General features: G+C 31.1%; 1 protein-coding gene and 1 pseudogene across 1 annotated transcript in view; one reads left to right on the forward strand and one right to left on the reverse strand.

The window, feature by feature from the left end:
* Window positions 1-18,429, forward strand: part of BANK1 (B cell scaffold protein with ankyrin repeats 1) — a 238,551-nt gene that overhangs the window by 16,702 nt on the left and 203,420 nt on the right. The gene's annotated exons all lie outside the window — the stretch shown is intronic.
* Window positions 330-448, reverse strand: LOC112485637 (annotated as a pseudogene).

Below are 18,429 nucleotides of genomic sequence, written 5' to 3' on the forward strand. Positions count from 1 at the left end.
TAAAATGATGGATTGTTTGAAATTATATTACTCAAAAAGTCTAAGTTATAAATGTGAGTTCAGGTATATGATGCTTTACACAGTGTGTTATTTTGTCTCAGAGAGCTTCTCTGGCTTGCATGATTTAATGAAGCAGCTCTTTCTGAGGCAACAGAGTTGGGATGTCAAGGTGTTTTCCTCGATTTATGATACATATTTAACTTCTCTTTAAAAAAACATCTTTTTTATTTTAATTAGTTTATCTTTTTGATTAGGCGAGGCAACCCTTGGTTGACCTCACAGGTTGCAAGGACCTTGTCAGCTTACAATCCCTTATTTTTTATTTTTTACACCTACAGGGCCTGGTCTTCCTAGTTGGTCTCCCATCCAAGTATTAACCAGGCCAGACCCTGCTTAGCTTCCAAGATCAGACGGGATCGGGCTTGTTCAGGGTGGCATGGCCGTAGACTCCATTTTTTTTTTTTTTTGTATAGTTTCCTAATGTTATTTTGGAGTCATTTTTATATATATTGAAGAATGAAACTCAAAAACACCAAAATTGTTAATAGCTTATTAGTCATAGACACCAGAGTATAGTTACAGATTATTTATTGCTAATAAAATGAAGGCATTTGGTCAGGATATTTTTAGTTATATTAGTAATGGCATTTTGAACACGACTTTAGGTAGCTTTCACCATATTTATATTATAAATATAATGTCTTTTATTTCAGATTTCTGCTACCTCCCTTTTTGAATCAAAACTAAGGTACACTGTTTCATATTACTCAGGATCAATATGCTATTAACTACATAATAGTTAGCTTGTCAAATTCCTTGCTTTTCCAAAGATTCTACTCCCTTTGGACGATTTTCTCTTCATTTTTGTTGAAAGCCGGTCTTTTTTATGTTTCAGTTCCACATGGGAAATGGTCAGCTGCTGTATTAACAGTACCATTCTCAGGCTTCTCTAAAGATTAACTCTAGTGTTAAAAGGAAGAAACTATGTATAGAGCAAAAAAGCAAAATATTACTGTCTCTGATTGAATCAAATTTCTAGCTCCGAAACCTGTCAAGATAGCCCATATCCTAAAGCCTATAGATCTGTAATCTAAGGTCTTTTGAACTCCGCCCTCAAGTGATGATTGAACCATTGGAAGGAAATGTTACGTATGAGCTGTGTTTGACTTAAACGTGTCTTACTCTAGCTGGTAACCAACCATTTACTAGTCTCTGTAATTTTCCTACACAGATACTCTAAACTTTCATTTTCTTAACATCAGTAACATTTTCTCATCTTCTGGTTTATGCTGGAAGATGGAACACAGGATCATATCAGATCAACTAAGCTTGATACAAAATGATTTATCTAACATTGATTTACCATATTTTTATATTTCACATAGGGAATGAAGTTATAGGCTCTTATATTTTAACTTAATTCTTTACTAAGAAACACAATAGACGATTTAAATTATGTTGATAAATAAAAATTGATTTTAAAAAGTCAGACATTTTATGATACCACTAAATGGGAATTCATTTATACTCATGTATTGAGGATACATATTTTTCACAAGTTCACGTGAAATATTTAAAATTACTTTTATTAGTGTCTTAACATTCCTATATAATTGGAGAGCTGAAATTTTTGTAGATGTCCATTTACTTATTACATAATAGAGTTGGAATTATATGTGTTCCCAGGAGCTATATTTATCCAGTTTGTATAATTGGACTCTACTAGGCAATTATGATTTCCTTTTGAATTATGAGGAATATTGGAGCAGATGGAAATCAACACAAATCCTCTTCGTAAGTTCATCCTATATTTGTACTCTTTTGGACTGTTAATGGTATCACAATGCTATGAAATATATTTGTAGGGATGTAAGTAATGCTCATCAATCTCTTTAATAGCTTCCCATATGAAGCTTAGCTTTTTATTCAACACTTTCTTATATTCAATTACCGCAACAGGGATTTAATTTGACTAACATTATGGTAATTGAGAACATGTATGTTTCAACTCTACTTGAATGCCACCCAATCTTCTGTCATCCTGTTCTCTAGTCTGGACCTTCTAAGCAAAGGGGAATTTCTCAGTTATTGTTCCATTAGTCACAATGATTAGAACCACACACAATAATTTTTTTTTTTAATTCACAACTCAATGACGTTCTTTTAAAATATGAGAAATTGTGGCTTATGTCTAAATCTGTAATTAATCTTTCAAAGTTGTTTAGAAGTTAGGAAAAAAAGACTTATGCAATTAATTTTTTTCTACATTCTCTGTTAGGAAAAAAATAGTATATAATTTCAAATATTTAATTTACAGTTTATTTGATCTCAACAAATATATGACACCAACTTTGAATTATGGATAAGAATTTTAAATGCTAAAGTGTTTCAAAGTTTTTATTTTTTCTAATTATAGAAAAAATATATGCTCACTGTAAAAAATCTGAATAGTACAGAAAATATAAGCAGGAAAGAAATGTCACTCAGAATGATTATACCTAGAGACAATCACTGTTAACATTTTGGCATATTTCATTGCAAAGATAAATTCTTATAGAGTAACATGTAGGCTATTTAAAGGCTAAGAGAGCAGTTGCCAAATAAGAAAATAAGATCATTTTAAAACAAAATTATAATATGTTAGAGGAAAAGGCAAAAAGCGTAAGTGTCAAGTTAGGACTATACTACTGAATGAATGTGGGAATAACGTTTTTTAAAATGTGAAATGATGTACTATTAAATTGTACACTTGAAACATATGTGATTTTATTAACCAATGTCACCCCAGTAATTTTAATTTAAAGATAAAAAAATTAAAAATTAAAATAAAATATGTGAAATGATAGGCCTGGATGTTAGATTTTGCCTTTGGCCCAGGAATGCTATATTAACAACTATTCCATGAGAAAATGAAAATCTCACCACAATCAATGTTGCACTGTAATGAACAATTCTAGTTTGGAACAGAAAGATCAAAATAATGAAACAAAGTATTAATATGTAGATGCATAGATTTAAATGGTAATGATAATAACATAGAATGGTATAAACTATGGATGTAGGGAGAAGCAAAATATAGTGTTTCAGAAATGAGCTATAAACAGATGAGCTATTATGAAAAGTGGAAGAAGATATAAATTTATAATGACAATTTTTCTAGTAGTTCATATGAAAAATTTTGTCTAAAAAACTCTTTTTATAAATAAATCATAGACCAGTTCTAGAGTTAAGAATGGTCTCAAATAATATCTTCTCCAACATTCTTATTTGACAAATGGTGTAACTGAGACTCTGAGATGTTACATCATTTGTGCAAGACTCATAGTATCAGAAGTGGGGAGGAATCTAGGAAAAACCAAGCTGAGTCAGAGCATTAGCTCCAGCCTTCCAAAGTCCAGTTCTCAGATGGCATTTGTGCTTGGACGAGAAAACATATTACTTCTCTTGCATTATTTGTCCATGATTGATCCATTTCTTTATTTCCAACATTAAAATTTATTTTCTAACATTCATCTATGAATTTCTATGAGCCAAGTGTTATTGTAAGAACTTTATGCACACTTTAAATTTAATCCTCACAAAAGCAATGAGGTTCAGGTACTAGTACCATTCTGATTTTTAAGTAAAAATACAAACAAAGGAGGATAGGCAACTAGAAAATGGCAGAGCCAAAATGTGGGTCAGACACTTACAGCACCCACATTTCAAATAAATATGCTACTAGACAAATTTTGTTTGGATTTGAAAAAATAATTTTTAAGGCACTTTGGGAGTACCAGATCATTTTTCACTTCTTAGATTAGATATTAGGTACTTATATCTAATCAGAGTGTCCTTAATATTGTCTGGAATTTTATATTTCCGAATCTGGGATGAAAACCTGAGATGGCAATAATTAGAATGAGCTTTGCTAAGGCTGATGCTGTCATAGGTAATGAATCCTCTCCTGACTCATCATTTGTATTTTCAGTTGTTGGTAGAAAGCACCTTTACATCCTAGATTTAATAGGAGGGTCACAATTTAACATATTGTATGTCTTAGGCCCCATGTCATGATTTATATTTACAAGTTTGCAATATGTTTTATTTGAATACAATATTATATAGTCTTTTCATTTTAGTTATCTTTCTCATGAGCTAAATGAGCTATATAAAATTTTCCTATCTGGAATAGTATAGAAAAGACTTTAAAACTTTTAAAATAAATAAATTTCTGAATTTTACATTTGAAGCATTTCCTTTTTTTTTTTTTAATAAAAATTATTCTTTACCTCAAAACTGCAAACAAAAAATATCTACTTTTCCTGGACTATCAGTATTTATCTCTATCCCATTGGTCTCATTTCATTATAGTAAGATTTTTTTTTCACATTTCCTTGTCAATATTACTTTCCTATTTTTTATTTTTATGATAAAGATTCCATCATGTTAACCTTGATTTAATATCATAAAATGGTACCCCATAGTGTCCTTTTCATCGATATTTTAATCATACCAAATTACTCTTTCATAAATTCATATACTTTTTTTATATGAGCCTTTGATCTGGGATATATTTTCTCACTGTTAACTGAAATAGTAAAATCAAGCATTTTATAATGCTTCCTCTTAATTGTTTCTTTTAGATATTGGGAATGCTTTTATTTCATAATCCTGAAATTCATTTTAATATTAAGAGTGCTTTTTCCATAAACCAGAAAATTCATATTATCTATATCTGTTTTCTCATTTCTCCTGCTAGTTAGTGTTATGTCTGTATATTTTGTTTTTCCTTATTACTCAACTTTACATAATTTTCCTTCAAAATATATATATTGGCTATGAGGAATAATTACTTTCCCTTGGAATATAGGTTTTCCCCTTTGGCTTGATTAATTATCCACAAAATAATGGTGTTAAACAACTGACATTTACTGAGCATCTGCTATGCGGCAGGCCTTCGGTAGTCACCTGGAGTTGAGATAGAAACAAAGATTATCAGTTACTGCTTTCAAGAGCTCACTATCTAATCAAAGAAACAGGAAAACAATGTGTAAATAATCCATGTGATACTTTTGAATAAAGTACAGTATATCCAAAGAGCTATGATTATGGGGAAGCTGGGAAAGGTCTCACACTGGAAGCAACTGTTGTGGAAAAGTTAAAAATTAAGGAAAAATAGAACTAGGCACATAGGCAAAAAGAAAAAAACATACATGAAAGTGTTAAAATCAAAAGCAAATGGAGACTAGTCTTGAAGTTTCCCAGAGCAGATAAAACCAATTTAGTTATGAATTTAGCTTAATCACCAATCACCATGAAAATACTTCTATCTCACTATAGAAGCTGCTTTGTAACAGTGTACCCCTGAGCCTCATTTTGTGTTTTGGTTTCAGCTCTCCTGGTTTGCAAACTTTTTTGGTGTGTGCACAATACATTTTTACCAGTTACTACATCAATGATTCATTGGTTTTACCTTGGCTACTTCTGAATCTTTAACCAGATAATGATGCTTATGCTCAGGGATTAGGAGATTGAAATGGCTACAATGGGAGCAGACCATTGTCACAGATGAAGCAAAGTAATTTATTAGGGCTCTTCTTCATTCTTAATAGAAGCAGATCTGCTTGTGTGTGAGGCAAGATATATGTGGATCAGCCAGGCCTCTTTTACCTTCAGTGAAAAGTATAACTCTGTGGCCAGGATCGCAGGGCTTGGTGTCAGATAGTCCTGGGTTTGAGACCAGCTCTGTGACCTATGACAATTTTTAAAAATTTTTAAGAATTCATTTCTTCATCAGTAAAATCAGAAAGTAATACTGTGCATCTCTTAGGATAATTATGAGGATTAAATGTGATTATGTATGTAAACCCAGGGTATTTGAGACTTAATTTAAACTCATTATATGTCACTTCTTATTTTTACCCCAACACAAACAAACTTAGGGGCCTACCTAAGAACAAAGTAAGCCTCAAGGAAAACTTTCCTAGGCCTAACTGCCAAAAGCCCTTTCTCATAATAACTCTCACTGAATATATGAGACAAAAAAGCAAAAACTATTTCTGTCTCAAAGGTGGACTGACTCAGTTTCTATAATTTGTATTCAAGTTAAGGAAAGATTATACTTGTAGATAGTATTGTTGAGAAAGTGAAAGAAGAAAACGTTCCTTTAAAAGACTGATTTTATTTGGAAGCAGGCAATTTCACAGTCATTTTGTGTAGTCACATGCAAATCTGAAACTAAAAACTATAACACGTCCTAAAATTATTTACATGTATACGGCACTGAAGTTTTTTATTTATTTAATTTGGAAGTTAAAATAAGGTCCTCAGGTACAGAGCCCTGATGTTTATGGAAATATTCTTAGATATATCAGTTTAAGATGTTGATTACTATTTAAAATGTATAGAACGCTGGTGGACATTTTTTTAAAAACATAAAAAATTAAGTCTGCTGTCAAAGTTCAAGTTCTACTCTTAGATAATTGTAATAATTTGAAGATACTTGAAGAAAAAAAATACAGAAATGTATCAGTCTCTGAGTCCAATTTAGACAAAGCAGAATCGTCATTACCTAATTGATAGTAATTCCACATATTTGGCACTATGAGTCATTTTCTCTGACAGTGAGAGTCCATCTGACAACATACAAACCACCCCTGGGAATTCTATGCAAAATAAAACATTCTTGTGAGATAATCTGTGAGCAACAAGACTGGTAAATAAGCACACACACGTAAGCTGCCATTTCTGTGTAAATTAGCAATCCTAACTGGGATATCAATTCAGTGTCAAATGGAATACAACTTTATGTTATCGTAAGAATTAATGCCCTAGACATTTTCACTGGAGTTTTGGACCATATGTCGTTTTTAACAGCTCTGAAAATTTTGTGTCTTTGATTCTATCATATCATTCCTGTGATAATTGACTGTTATATGCATGGATTTAACCATAGATGGGGAAACTGCATAGTGTAGTGAAAGGGGAGGGATGCCTAGCTAGTTTTTCTGGCTTCAGCAATAGCCATGTGGCTTTAGAATAGTTAACTTACTACAGGAAGTCTTATTTTCCTCATTTAAAACAGCAACCTCCACCCCATATGTCCCACCTAGCTTTAATTTTTTTTTCTTGAACTTCCCCACCTCTGCTCCACTTCACATTTGACTTGTGTATTGTTTGCCTCCACCCCATTAAATTGAAAGTCCTGAGAAGGATAGCTCACCTTGGCATCCTGCACAACACTTGGCACATAGCTGGGGCTTCATAAATGTTTGTTCAAGAATAAAAAATTAGAAAATGAAGGTAATATTATCGCCTACTTCATAGAATTGTAGAGCATTGTATATTAATATATGCAAAGCACTAAGAACAGTACTTAGCACATAGTGAATGTTCAGTAGTTGTTAGCTGTTATTAATATTCCTTGGGAAATTGGCTTATAAAATCATGGATGCTCATTTTAGAACAAATCTCTATTTAAAATTTTTTTCCTTTAAGACAATGAATTGATTATAGCTTCCCTTTCACTTCCTAAGCTGTAAGACATCATCACTAAAAATGTTTCAGCTTCCTGACAGTAACTTACAGTTGATCGTGTTACATTGGGAGGGGAAAGGTTGAGCTAAAACCACTTGCTAAGATTATGTAGATGCTCACTGAGGATAGAAGAGAAACCCAAGCTCGAGAAGGGGGCAGAAATCCAAGCGAAGGTAATATTTTTATATTAATTTCTTTTATGATTTTACAATCTAATTTAATCATTAATTCGTGGGAGCAGAAAAGCAATTACATTCTTTCTTAAATTTAGGTAATTCAAATGTGCAGCCTCTTTTTCTTACTCTTTCCAAGGGTAAGGGCTTCTCTGACTTTTAGGCATTATAGAAGTATGTGCCTTCTCTGTATGGCCTGTCTTTCTAGGATCTTGATCTTGTCCTTCCAATACCTTCCCTTCTTTCTCTTTCAGCCATTGCGTCATTCTCCAAGCCTAACTACTCCATAGGTGTTTGCCCTTCTCTGCTGAGCCACTGTGGAAGTCAGATGAGACACACATGCCTTTTCCTTGCTTCCATGTGTAATCTTCCAAAGCTGGTCACACTAGGATCTATAGCTTTGTGTAAATACCTGTACTAAAGGCAATACCAAAAACAGAGACATTAAAATTGTCATGAATATAGATGGCCCTCTGAGTCTCAAAAGGGAAGACAATTACAAATAAATCCTTTGCAAAGAGAGGTTGGCACATTTTCCCCTCAATCCACTTCCCCAACTTTATCTCTTTCAAGCATTTTCAACTGTAATATATCAATTTCTTTATTTTACAGATAATTATTGAGAACCTATCATGCATTCAACAATGACAAAGACAGTCAATTCCTCAATCTCATGGAGATTAAAGAAAAGACTGATGGGAGGATGGTTTCAGAGACTTGAACATTCTCTTCTTCACCATTTTACATTTAAGGCCTTCTTTATCTTAACAACTAACATGTTGTATTAGTGTTATTAGGATATAGGAGAGAAATATATACACACAGACACACAGACACACATATATACACACATATTATATATACGAATATATATTATATATGTATATATATGTGTATGTGTGTGTCTATGTGTGTATATATATATATAGAGAGAGAGAGAGAGAGAGAAGGAATGTGCATATGCAGAGTACTATCTCCCTAATCAAACCACTTAAAGCTTTTTATGAGGAAAATAAATTCAAATCATTTTCTAAATGATATTTTATTTTCTACTCAAAGACCAGAAGATCCTCGTCATTTACTTTGCAAAGTGTAAGATTTTGCTGTTGAATTTACTGATGGTTCTATTAACTTATTCCTGGGTTAATTGTATCTATTTTTTATTTCTTAAACCATGTTTGATTCAAAATACTGTGTTGTCTTCATATTTTTAAAACTCATTACAATAGGAATAAAAGTTCCTATTTGACAGAACAATATATGGGGGAGGAACAGATTCTGACTCAGAACTTAAAAACTATAAATAGTTTGGTTGACAGGAATTCAGTAATCCAGCATTGAACAGGATTTGTAGTTTTAAGTGTGTGTTCAAAATAAAGTACAATGTATGTGAAAATATTGATTGCAAGGAGCCATTGGAATATAAAATATTGTTCGAACTAATAGTATAAATACATTTAAGATTGTTCCATTTTAATTTCTCAAAAAGATGCATTTACATGTTTCAAAGACTAGAAGGTTTCATATCAAAAAGTCAGCTATGATTATCTCTAGGAAATAGAATTATAGGCAATTTTATTGTCTTGTTTTCTTTGTGTTCTAAATTATACATAATGAATATTTATTACTTAAATTAGAAAATACATAAATTTGATTATAAAAATGGAATTGCTGCTATCCTCTCATTCAATAAAAATGATAATTTCTTGATGATCATTTTTGTATTACTGAAAAAATTATATTTATGGGTCATTGAAAATGGTGTATGTGAAAAGAAAGGAAATTTTTAAATAAATTTTATTTCCACCTCTTATAAATAATCACTGTTAAGATGATGATGTTTTTCTTATTTCATATATTCATATATACACTGGACATGTATATGCGTATGATATATCCACACACATACATGTACACAGACACTCACATGCTTTTCTATTCAGCTAACGTTATAACAAAAATTGCTTCATACTATTACAATCTCATTTGGAACACTATTCAATTGTAATTCAGATGAATCCATGTGTTTTCTTTCTTAATTATAAGAAAAGAGTAACAAAAAGAAACTGATAAGTTGCTGAATATGCCTGGGTTGAGTGTGCATTCTCATGCCCTAGGTATTTCACTGGAGCATTTTTTAAGAGTAGAGCTTTCCTCTACTCATGAACTACATGTTCTGTTTATAATTTAATACTCAAAGTTGGAATGATCACTTCATACATGAATTTTTCTTATAACCTAGATTTAAAAAATATAACAACTAAAATTAAAAACTTTAAGATGTCATTCAGTAAAGAGAATAACTAAAAGTCTAAATGGTTGGTTCTTGTTTGCAGTCTTATTCAATAGACCTTGATTTTATTTCATTCTGGACAATCTGCTGAAATGGATTAGTATTGATACATGTTGAACTTCTCCATAGAGTATATAATTAGAGTTTGTTTCATTAACTAGCCTTATAATTCTTAAATCTCAGTGCTTCATATATCCAGTTGCAGGAAATAACTGTTGATGGCATAGGTAATGCTAAAACTGCCTTAGCAACTCTCGGGAAAAAAGTACACAATGAAAATGTGTAGGAGAGCAAGAGGTAAGCTGAGTACTTGCTATGGTGATTTTCTCTAATTTTGTTTAGTTCCTGACTTTAGGGTTACACTGATTGAAGTACAGATATAATTCCTTAGAACAGGCAAAGAATATGTTAGATAGAATAAATTACTGCCCAAAGATACTACTCTCCCCCCAAAAAGCACAAGCTAGGCGTGGATTTATTCAATCATTAAATCAAGCAACAAATAATTATATCTACTATGCATACAAATACATAGCATCTTATTATTATGTCTACTTTGCAAATATTAAACATTTACTATGTGGAAGACCCTACTGTATACACCGGAAATAAAGAGGTAAAGAAAAAGAACCAATTGCCTGATCTTGAAAGCTTACATTCTAGATGGATAGGCAAGAAAAAAGTAAACAGATAAATACATAATATAATTTCAGTTGTTGGCTTATTCTATGATAATGCTATGGGAAGATATCACACAAAGTTATACATTATTACTGCACATTGCTTCTCATATTTCAATGTGCATTCAAATCACTGGGGTTCTTTTAAAATGTAGATTCTGATTCAGTAGTCCAGGGTGGAGGCTGGGATTTGCCCTTCTAATAAGTTTTTGTTCTCAAGACCATAGTCTGTGTTGCAAGGTATATACTATTCTTGTGTAGCAAATTTGACTAAGAGATGGGTAGGAAAGGGTACCTTAATGGAAGAGTGAGTTAGTGGGTGATAAAACAGAAGGAGAGAGAAAGGATAGGAAAAATGAGAAAATGTAATAAATAGAATGGAATAGCAATGCAGGTAAAATGAAACTCATAGACCACCAAAGACAGAGTCTCCTTACATATACATTGCCTTAGAATTATCCTGCATGTAACAAACTAAAGTTAGAAGACTAAAGTACCAAGAGTAAAATATAAATATACATTCAGGCTAACATATGAGAGAACTTTAGCTGGCAGAGTCTGTCCTGATAGAGTGCCAGGAAAAAAAATGAGCATTTAAAACAAAGATTTATCTTTTTATTATTAGAAACCAACATTTGCTTGGCTGTATTAAGTGCATTCATTTTAATATATATTTGGTAGGCAATATGTTTTATATTATCATGATTATTTTTTGCTTTGGAAGTAATCTTATATGAAATATTTCTTATTTTATGTCCATTATAATGAACCACAGACAACAAAAATTGTTTAAGAATACTGAGGACTAGACTAATAGGTTGGTAAAAATTACACTTCTTTGTAAAGTCCATTTGTTTCCTTTTATCTCTGGGAGAAATATTCATTTACTTACCTAAGTGGTGTGGAGTATTTTAGTCTTTAGTATGACATTAAAACTACAAAGAAGCGTACTAGAATCTGTACCACCTTAAGCATAGTTAATAAATTCAGCAGAATTGTCATTATAGAATCACTTACCAAGATTCTAAATTTGACAAAAGCAGTGATGCTCAGTGTTAAAATTCTAGAGGAATGTTGCAGTCCTTTCTAAGTTGTAGTTGGATATACAAACTGAGAAAGATTTAGTCTTTAAAACAAAACAAAACAAAACATTGCTTTTATTCACTTTGATATCAGAAATCAGAAAAAAAAGGAAACTGATATTGACTACCTACTCTAGACCTGACACATTATGTGTATTATTAAATGTAATCAAAACAATCCAACAAGAAAGGCACTATTTATCCTATTATATAATTGAGGAAATCGAAGCTTACAGTACATAATTCTTTCCCCAAGTTTATATTAGAAAACAAAAGGGTTTTTTTTCTTTTTTCTTTTTCCTTTTTTTTAAGCAGTAAGCATATTTCTTCTCAATCAGTATTTCTGGGTTTTTTTGTGGGGTGGGGGAATCCAAATTATTTATGATGAAAACTAAAGCTTTCATTTGTGTGCTGTCAGATTTGCCGAGTCATTGGACATTGAGGAATAACTTCCTTTTTTATCAAATCGGTATAACTAAAGAAGTTCAAATGTGATAGATATAAAAGAGTCCACTTTTTTTCAATCTTCACCCAGTTTTGTTAATTATCAGAAAACCTGTCCTCATGAAAAATGAAGATTTAATCAGTTGACAAATAAATGGGGACAAAATATAAAACAATCTACGCTAAAAATTATATTAAAAAAATACTATTAGAAGGTTTCTATTTTGGAAGGCATATGGCAAACTTTAAAAATTAAATATATACCAGGTTTTGCAACTTAATTCATAAAGGAAAGTATTTTCTAGCATTTACTATTTTATAATGTGTTCCCATGTTACTGTTTATAATGTAATTTTATTGATTTCTAAAAAATAATATTCAAAATTGTCTTGCTTTAGGGGATCTTTCATTATTTTCCCTAATATTATATTCATTTTAAAAGAGAAGAGTGACCTTTATTCCATATAATCTCTTTTGGAATTGCTTGTATCACCTTAACATGAAGGTGATTTGTGATGAGCTGATATATTTCATATACTATCTGCAAAACAGTGTTTCCTACCTATTTTTATGTCATGACACATAAAGAAAATACTTTTTTCTCTTATTGCATTTACATGCTGTAGAGAAGGGGAAAAGATACTTGTGCTCTGTCTGTAATCTTAATTCATTTCTCTATTTGAGTAATGTATATAGTTAAATCTATAAGATACATTTTCATAGAACAAACAGAATATATATTATATATTATTAGATATTAATTAATATTTTTAGCAATATATATATAATAAAATTACTCAGAACTCCACCAGCCAGAAATAATCACTCTATATTTTTGGTATATATAGCGCTAGTCTATTCTTAGGTATTCAAAGATATATCTTGAATTCTTACCACATAGTTTTGTATATGTATACTTTTTTTTGAAGACTATTTTTTAAAGAGAAGTTTTAGGTTTACACCAATACTGAGAGAGAGATACAGAGATTTTTCATACCCTCCCTGTCCCTTCCCTGTGGCATGCACAGCCACCCCAATTATCAACATTACTCACCAGAATGGTATATTTTTAACTATTTAAGGATGAACCTACGTTGACACATTTTAATCACCCAAAGTCCACAGTTTACCTTAGGGTACACTTGGTATTGTACAATCTATGAGTCTAGACAAATGTATAATGACATTTACTCATCATTATGGTATCAACAGAATATTTTCACTAGCCCCCAAATCCTGTGTGCTCTACCTAGGTATTCATCCGCTGCCAACCCAGGTCTCTAATAACCACTACTCTTTTTAGTTTCTATATTTTTGCCTTTTCAGATTAGTACATAGCCTTTTCAGATTAGCTTCTTTCACTTAGTATTATGCCTTTAAGTTCTTCCATGTCTTTTCATGGCTTGATAGCTCATTTCATTTTAGAAATGAATTGTCTGAATGTACTATTCACCTAGCAAAGGACATTATGGTTGCTCCCAAGCTTTGGCAATTATGCATACAGCTGCTATAAACATTCATGTGCAGGTTTTTGTGTGGGCATAAGTTTTCAACACATTTGAGTAAATAACAAAGAGCATGAATTCTGGATCACACCGTAAGGGCATATTTAGTTTTATCCAAAACCACTAAATTGTCTTCCAAAATGGCTGTACCATTTTGCATTTCCACCAGCAGTGGATCAGAGTTCTTGTTGCTCTATGTCCTCCCTAGCATTTGGAGTTGTCAATGTTTCAGATTTTGGCCGTTCTAATTGGTGTGTAGCAATATCTCATTTTTGTTTTTATTTGGCTTTCCTGATGACATATGATGTGAAGCATCTTTTCATATGCTTATTTGAAATATATATGTCTTCTTTGGTGAGGTGTCTGTTCAGTTTTTTTGCCAATTTTTAAATTGGTTTTATCATTTTCTTATTGTTGAATTTCAGAGCTCTATATATTTTGAGAACAGTAATTTATTAGATGTATCTTTTGAAAATACTCTTTTACAGTCTATGGCTTATCTTCTAATTCTTTAGATATTGTCTTTTGCAGAGCAGTTGTTTTTAATTTTAATGAAGTCATGCTTATCTATTATTTCTTTCTATGTCTATGGTGTTGTATATAAAAAGGCAGCACCATATCCAAAGTCATCTAGGTTTTCTCCTAGGTCATCTTCTTGGAGTTTTTTAGTTTTGCATTATGCATTCAAGTCTGTATCCATTTTGAATTAAATTTTAGGAAGGGTGTAATATCTGTATCTAGATTTATTTTTTGCATGTAGATGTCCAGCTGTTCTAGCACTAATTATTGAAGAGACTATCTTTGCTCCATTTTATTGCCTTGGCTCCTTTGTCAAAGACTTTGTTTCTGTGGTTTTATTTCTTGGCTCTTTATTCTGTTCCATTGATCAAGTTCCCATTCTTTTGCCAAGACCATACTGTCTTTATTACTGTTGCTTTATATTAAGACTTGAAGTTTGGTAGTGTTAGTCCTCCAGCTTTGCTTTTCTCCTTCAATAATGAGTTGGTTATTTTGAGTTTCTTGCTTCTCAACATAAACTTTAGAATAAGTTTGTCCTTAGCTGTAAAATAATTTGCTGGGATTTTGATTGGGATTGCATTGAATCTATGGATCTATTTGAGAAGAACTGACATCTTGAAAATACTGAGCCTTCCTATTCATGAATATAGAATATCTCTTCCTTTATCTAGTTCTTATTTGATTTTGTTCATCAGAGTTTTATGGTTTTTGTCATATAGATCTTGTACATCATTTGTTAGATTTATACCTAAGTATTTTATTTTGGAGGGAGTGCTAATGTAAATCATATTGCATTTTTAATTTCAAATTCCACTTGTTTATTGGTATATAGGAAAGCAATTACTTTTTGTTTATTGCTCTTATATCTTGTAACCTTACTCTAATTGCTTATTAGTTCCAGGAATTTCTTTGTTGATGCTTTTGGATTACCTACATAGACATTATGTCATCTCCTAGGAAACTCAGTTTTATGTCTTCCTTCCCAATCTTTGTAGCTTTTATTTTGTATTTTTGCCTTAATTGCATTAGCAAGGACTTCCAGTACAATGATGAAAAGAAGTGGTAAGAGGGGATATCCTTGCTTTATGCATAGTCTTAGTGGAATAGCTTTGAGTCTCTCACCTTAAGAATGATTTTAGCTGTAGGTTTTTGTAGATAATCTTTATCAAGTTGAGAAAGTTTGCTTCCATTCCTAGTTTACTGAGAGTTTTTATTATGATTCGGTATCAGATTTGGTCAAATGCTTTTCCTGAACTTATTGATATGATCATGTGATTTTTTTTCTTTTTAGTCTGTTGATGGGATGGATTACAGTAATTGATTTTTTGAATATGTAACAAGCCTTGCATAACTGAAATAAATCCTACTTGGTCATGGTGCATAAGTCTTTTTATTTTTATTTTCTTTGGATTTGATTTGCTAATATCTGGTTGAGAATTTTTACATCTATGTTTATGAGATATATTGTTCTGTAGTTTTCTTTTTCTGTAACATCTTTGTCTTTTTTTGGTATTGGGGTAATGCTGCTCTCATGAATGAGGTAGGAAGTATTCTCTCTACTTTTATTCTCTGAAAATTTTAATCATTTTTTTCCTTAAATGTTTGGTAGAATTTACCAGTGAACTCATCTGGGCATGATGCTTTTTGCTTTAGAAGGTTATTAATTATTGATACAATTTATTTCATAGAGATAGGCCATAGGCCTATTCATTGTTTATTTGTTATTGTGTAAGTTTTGGCAACTTGTGTCTCAAATAATTGATTTATTTTATCTATGTTATCAAATTTATGGGCATTGGTTTCATTGATTATTTCTAATGATTTCCTGTTTTTAATTTCCTTGATTTCTGCTCTTGTTATTATTTCTTTTCTTCTGCTTACTTTAGATTTAATTTGCTCTTTATTTTTTAGTTTTTTATAGTGGAAATTTAAATTTAATTTTAGATCCTTTTTTTCTAACATATGCATTCAATGCTATAAATTTCTAAGCATTTTTGCTGCATTCCACGTATTTTGATAAGTTGTGTTTTCATTTTTACTCACTTCAAAATATTTTTGTAATTACTTTTGAGATATCTCCTTTGCCCCATGTGTTTTTTAGACGTATGTAATTTGTACGTATTGTGGGATTTTCAAACAATCTTTATGTTATTGATTTCTAATTTAATTCCATTGTGGTCTGAGAGCAGGCATTGTATGATTTCTACTTATATAAATTTGTTAAGGTGTGTTTTATGTCCCAGAATGTAACCTATCTTGGTTAATGTTCCATGTGACCTTGAAAAGAATGTGTAATCTGCTGTTATTGGATGAAGTCTATAGATATCAATTATATTCAGTTGATTAATGGTATTGTTGAGTTTAATTGTATCGTTATTGATTTTCTGCCTGCTGAAACTGTCCATTTCTGTTGAAGTCTCCACGTGTGATAGTGGATTCATCTATTTCTCTTTGCAGTTCTATCAGTTTTGCCTCACATAGTTTAACTCTTTTTTATAAAGGCACATGCACATTAACAATTGTTATATCTTCTTAGAGAATTGACCCCTTTATTATTCTGTAATTCTCTCCTTAATTTATGATAACTTGTGAAACTTTGAAATAAGCTCTATTTGAAATTAATATAGCTACTTTTGCTTTCCTCTGACTATTAGCGTCATATATTTTTCCCTATCTATTTATTTTTAATGATTACATCTTTATATTTAGAGTGAGTTTCTTTTAGAAAACATATAGTTGGATGTTATTTTCTGATCAACTCTGACAATCATTGTCTTATAATTGATGCATTTAGACCATTGACATTCAAAGGGATTATTGATATAGTTGAATTAATATCTATAATATTCATCAATGTTTTTGTTGCTCTTATTCCTTGTTCCAATTTTTGTCTTCCACTCTTTTTCTGCCATTTTTTATTTTAATTGAGCATTTTTTGTGATTCACTTTCTCTTCTTTCTTAGCATATCAGTTGTACCTTTTTTCAGTTTTTTAATGGTTTTCCTATAATTTGCAATATATATTTATAACTAATCCAAGCTCACTTTCAAATAACACTATACCACTTCACAGAGAGTATTAGTACCTTATAATAACGAAACGATTCTAATTTCTTCCTCCCATTTTTTGTATCATTGCTGTCATTAATTTCATTTTATGTAAACATATATAAAAAAACATACATAATATACATAAGCATACATAATTGAATACATTGTTGTTACTGTTATCTGTTAGATCAATTACAGCAAAAAAAAGAAATGTTTTACTTTTACTTTTACTTATTTATTCTTTATGTTCTTCCCTTTTTTGTGTAAATCTGAGTTGCTCATCTATATTATTCTCGTTTTCACTGAAGAACTTCTTTTAATTTTTCTTGCAGGCAGGTCTATTGACAACAAATTTTCTCAGTATTTGTTTTTCTGAGAAATCCTTATTTTTTCTTCACTTTTGAAGAGTAATTTCACAGGGTACAGAATTCTGGGTTGGACATTTATTTCTCTTACACTTTAAGTATTTCACTTCACTCTCTTCTTGCTTGCATGGTTTCTGAGAAGTTAGATGTAATTCTTATCCGTGTTCCTCTATAGGTAAGTTTTATTTTCTCTAGTTTCTCTCAGGGTTTTTTTTTTTAATTTGATTTTTTGCCGTTTTAAGAGGTTATACCTTACTGTACTTCTTTGGGAATTTATCCTAGTTGGTATTGTCTGAGTTTCCTGGAGCTTTAATTTGGTATCAGACATTAATTTGAGGAAATTCTCAGTTATTATTGTTTGAAATATTTCTTCTCTTCTTTTGTCTCTTTCTAGTATTCCTATTACACATATGTTATATCTTTCATAGTTTTCTCACAGTCCTTGAATATTCCATTATATATATATAATAATGAATATATATATTCAGTCTTTGTTCTATTTGCTTTTCAGTTCTCAAAAATTCTATTTCTATATCCTTTAGCTCAAGGATTCTCCTCTGTCATGTCCAGTCTACAAATAAACCCATCAAAGGCATTCTTCATTTCTATTACAGTGTTTTTGCTCTCTAACATTTTTTAAATTCTTTCTTAGGATTTTCATCTCTCTGTTTGCATTAGTCATCTGTTCTTGCATGTTGTCTACTTTATCCATTAGAACCATTTGCATATTAATGATAGTTTTTTTAAATTCCTGGTCTGATAATTCCAGCATTCTTGCTATGTCTGGTTCTAATGCTTAC

The sequence above is a fragment of the Pteropus alecto genome, unplaced genomic scaffold, assembly GCF_000325575.1.
Source record: "Pteropus alecto unplaced genomic scaffold, ASM32557v1 scaffold5, whole genome shotgun sequence".
NCBI lineage: Eukaryota > Metazoa > Chordata > Mammalia > Chiroptera > Pteropodidae > Pteropus > Pteropus alecto.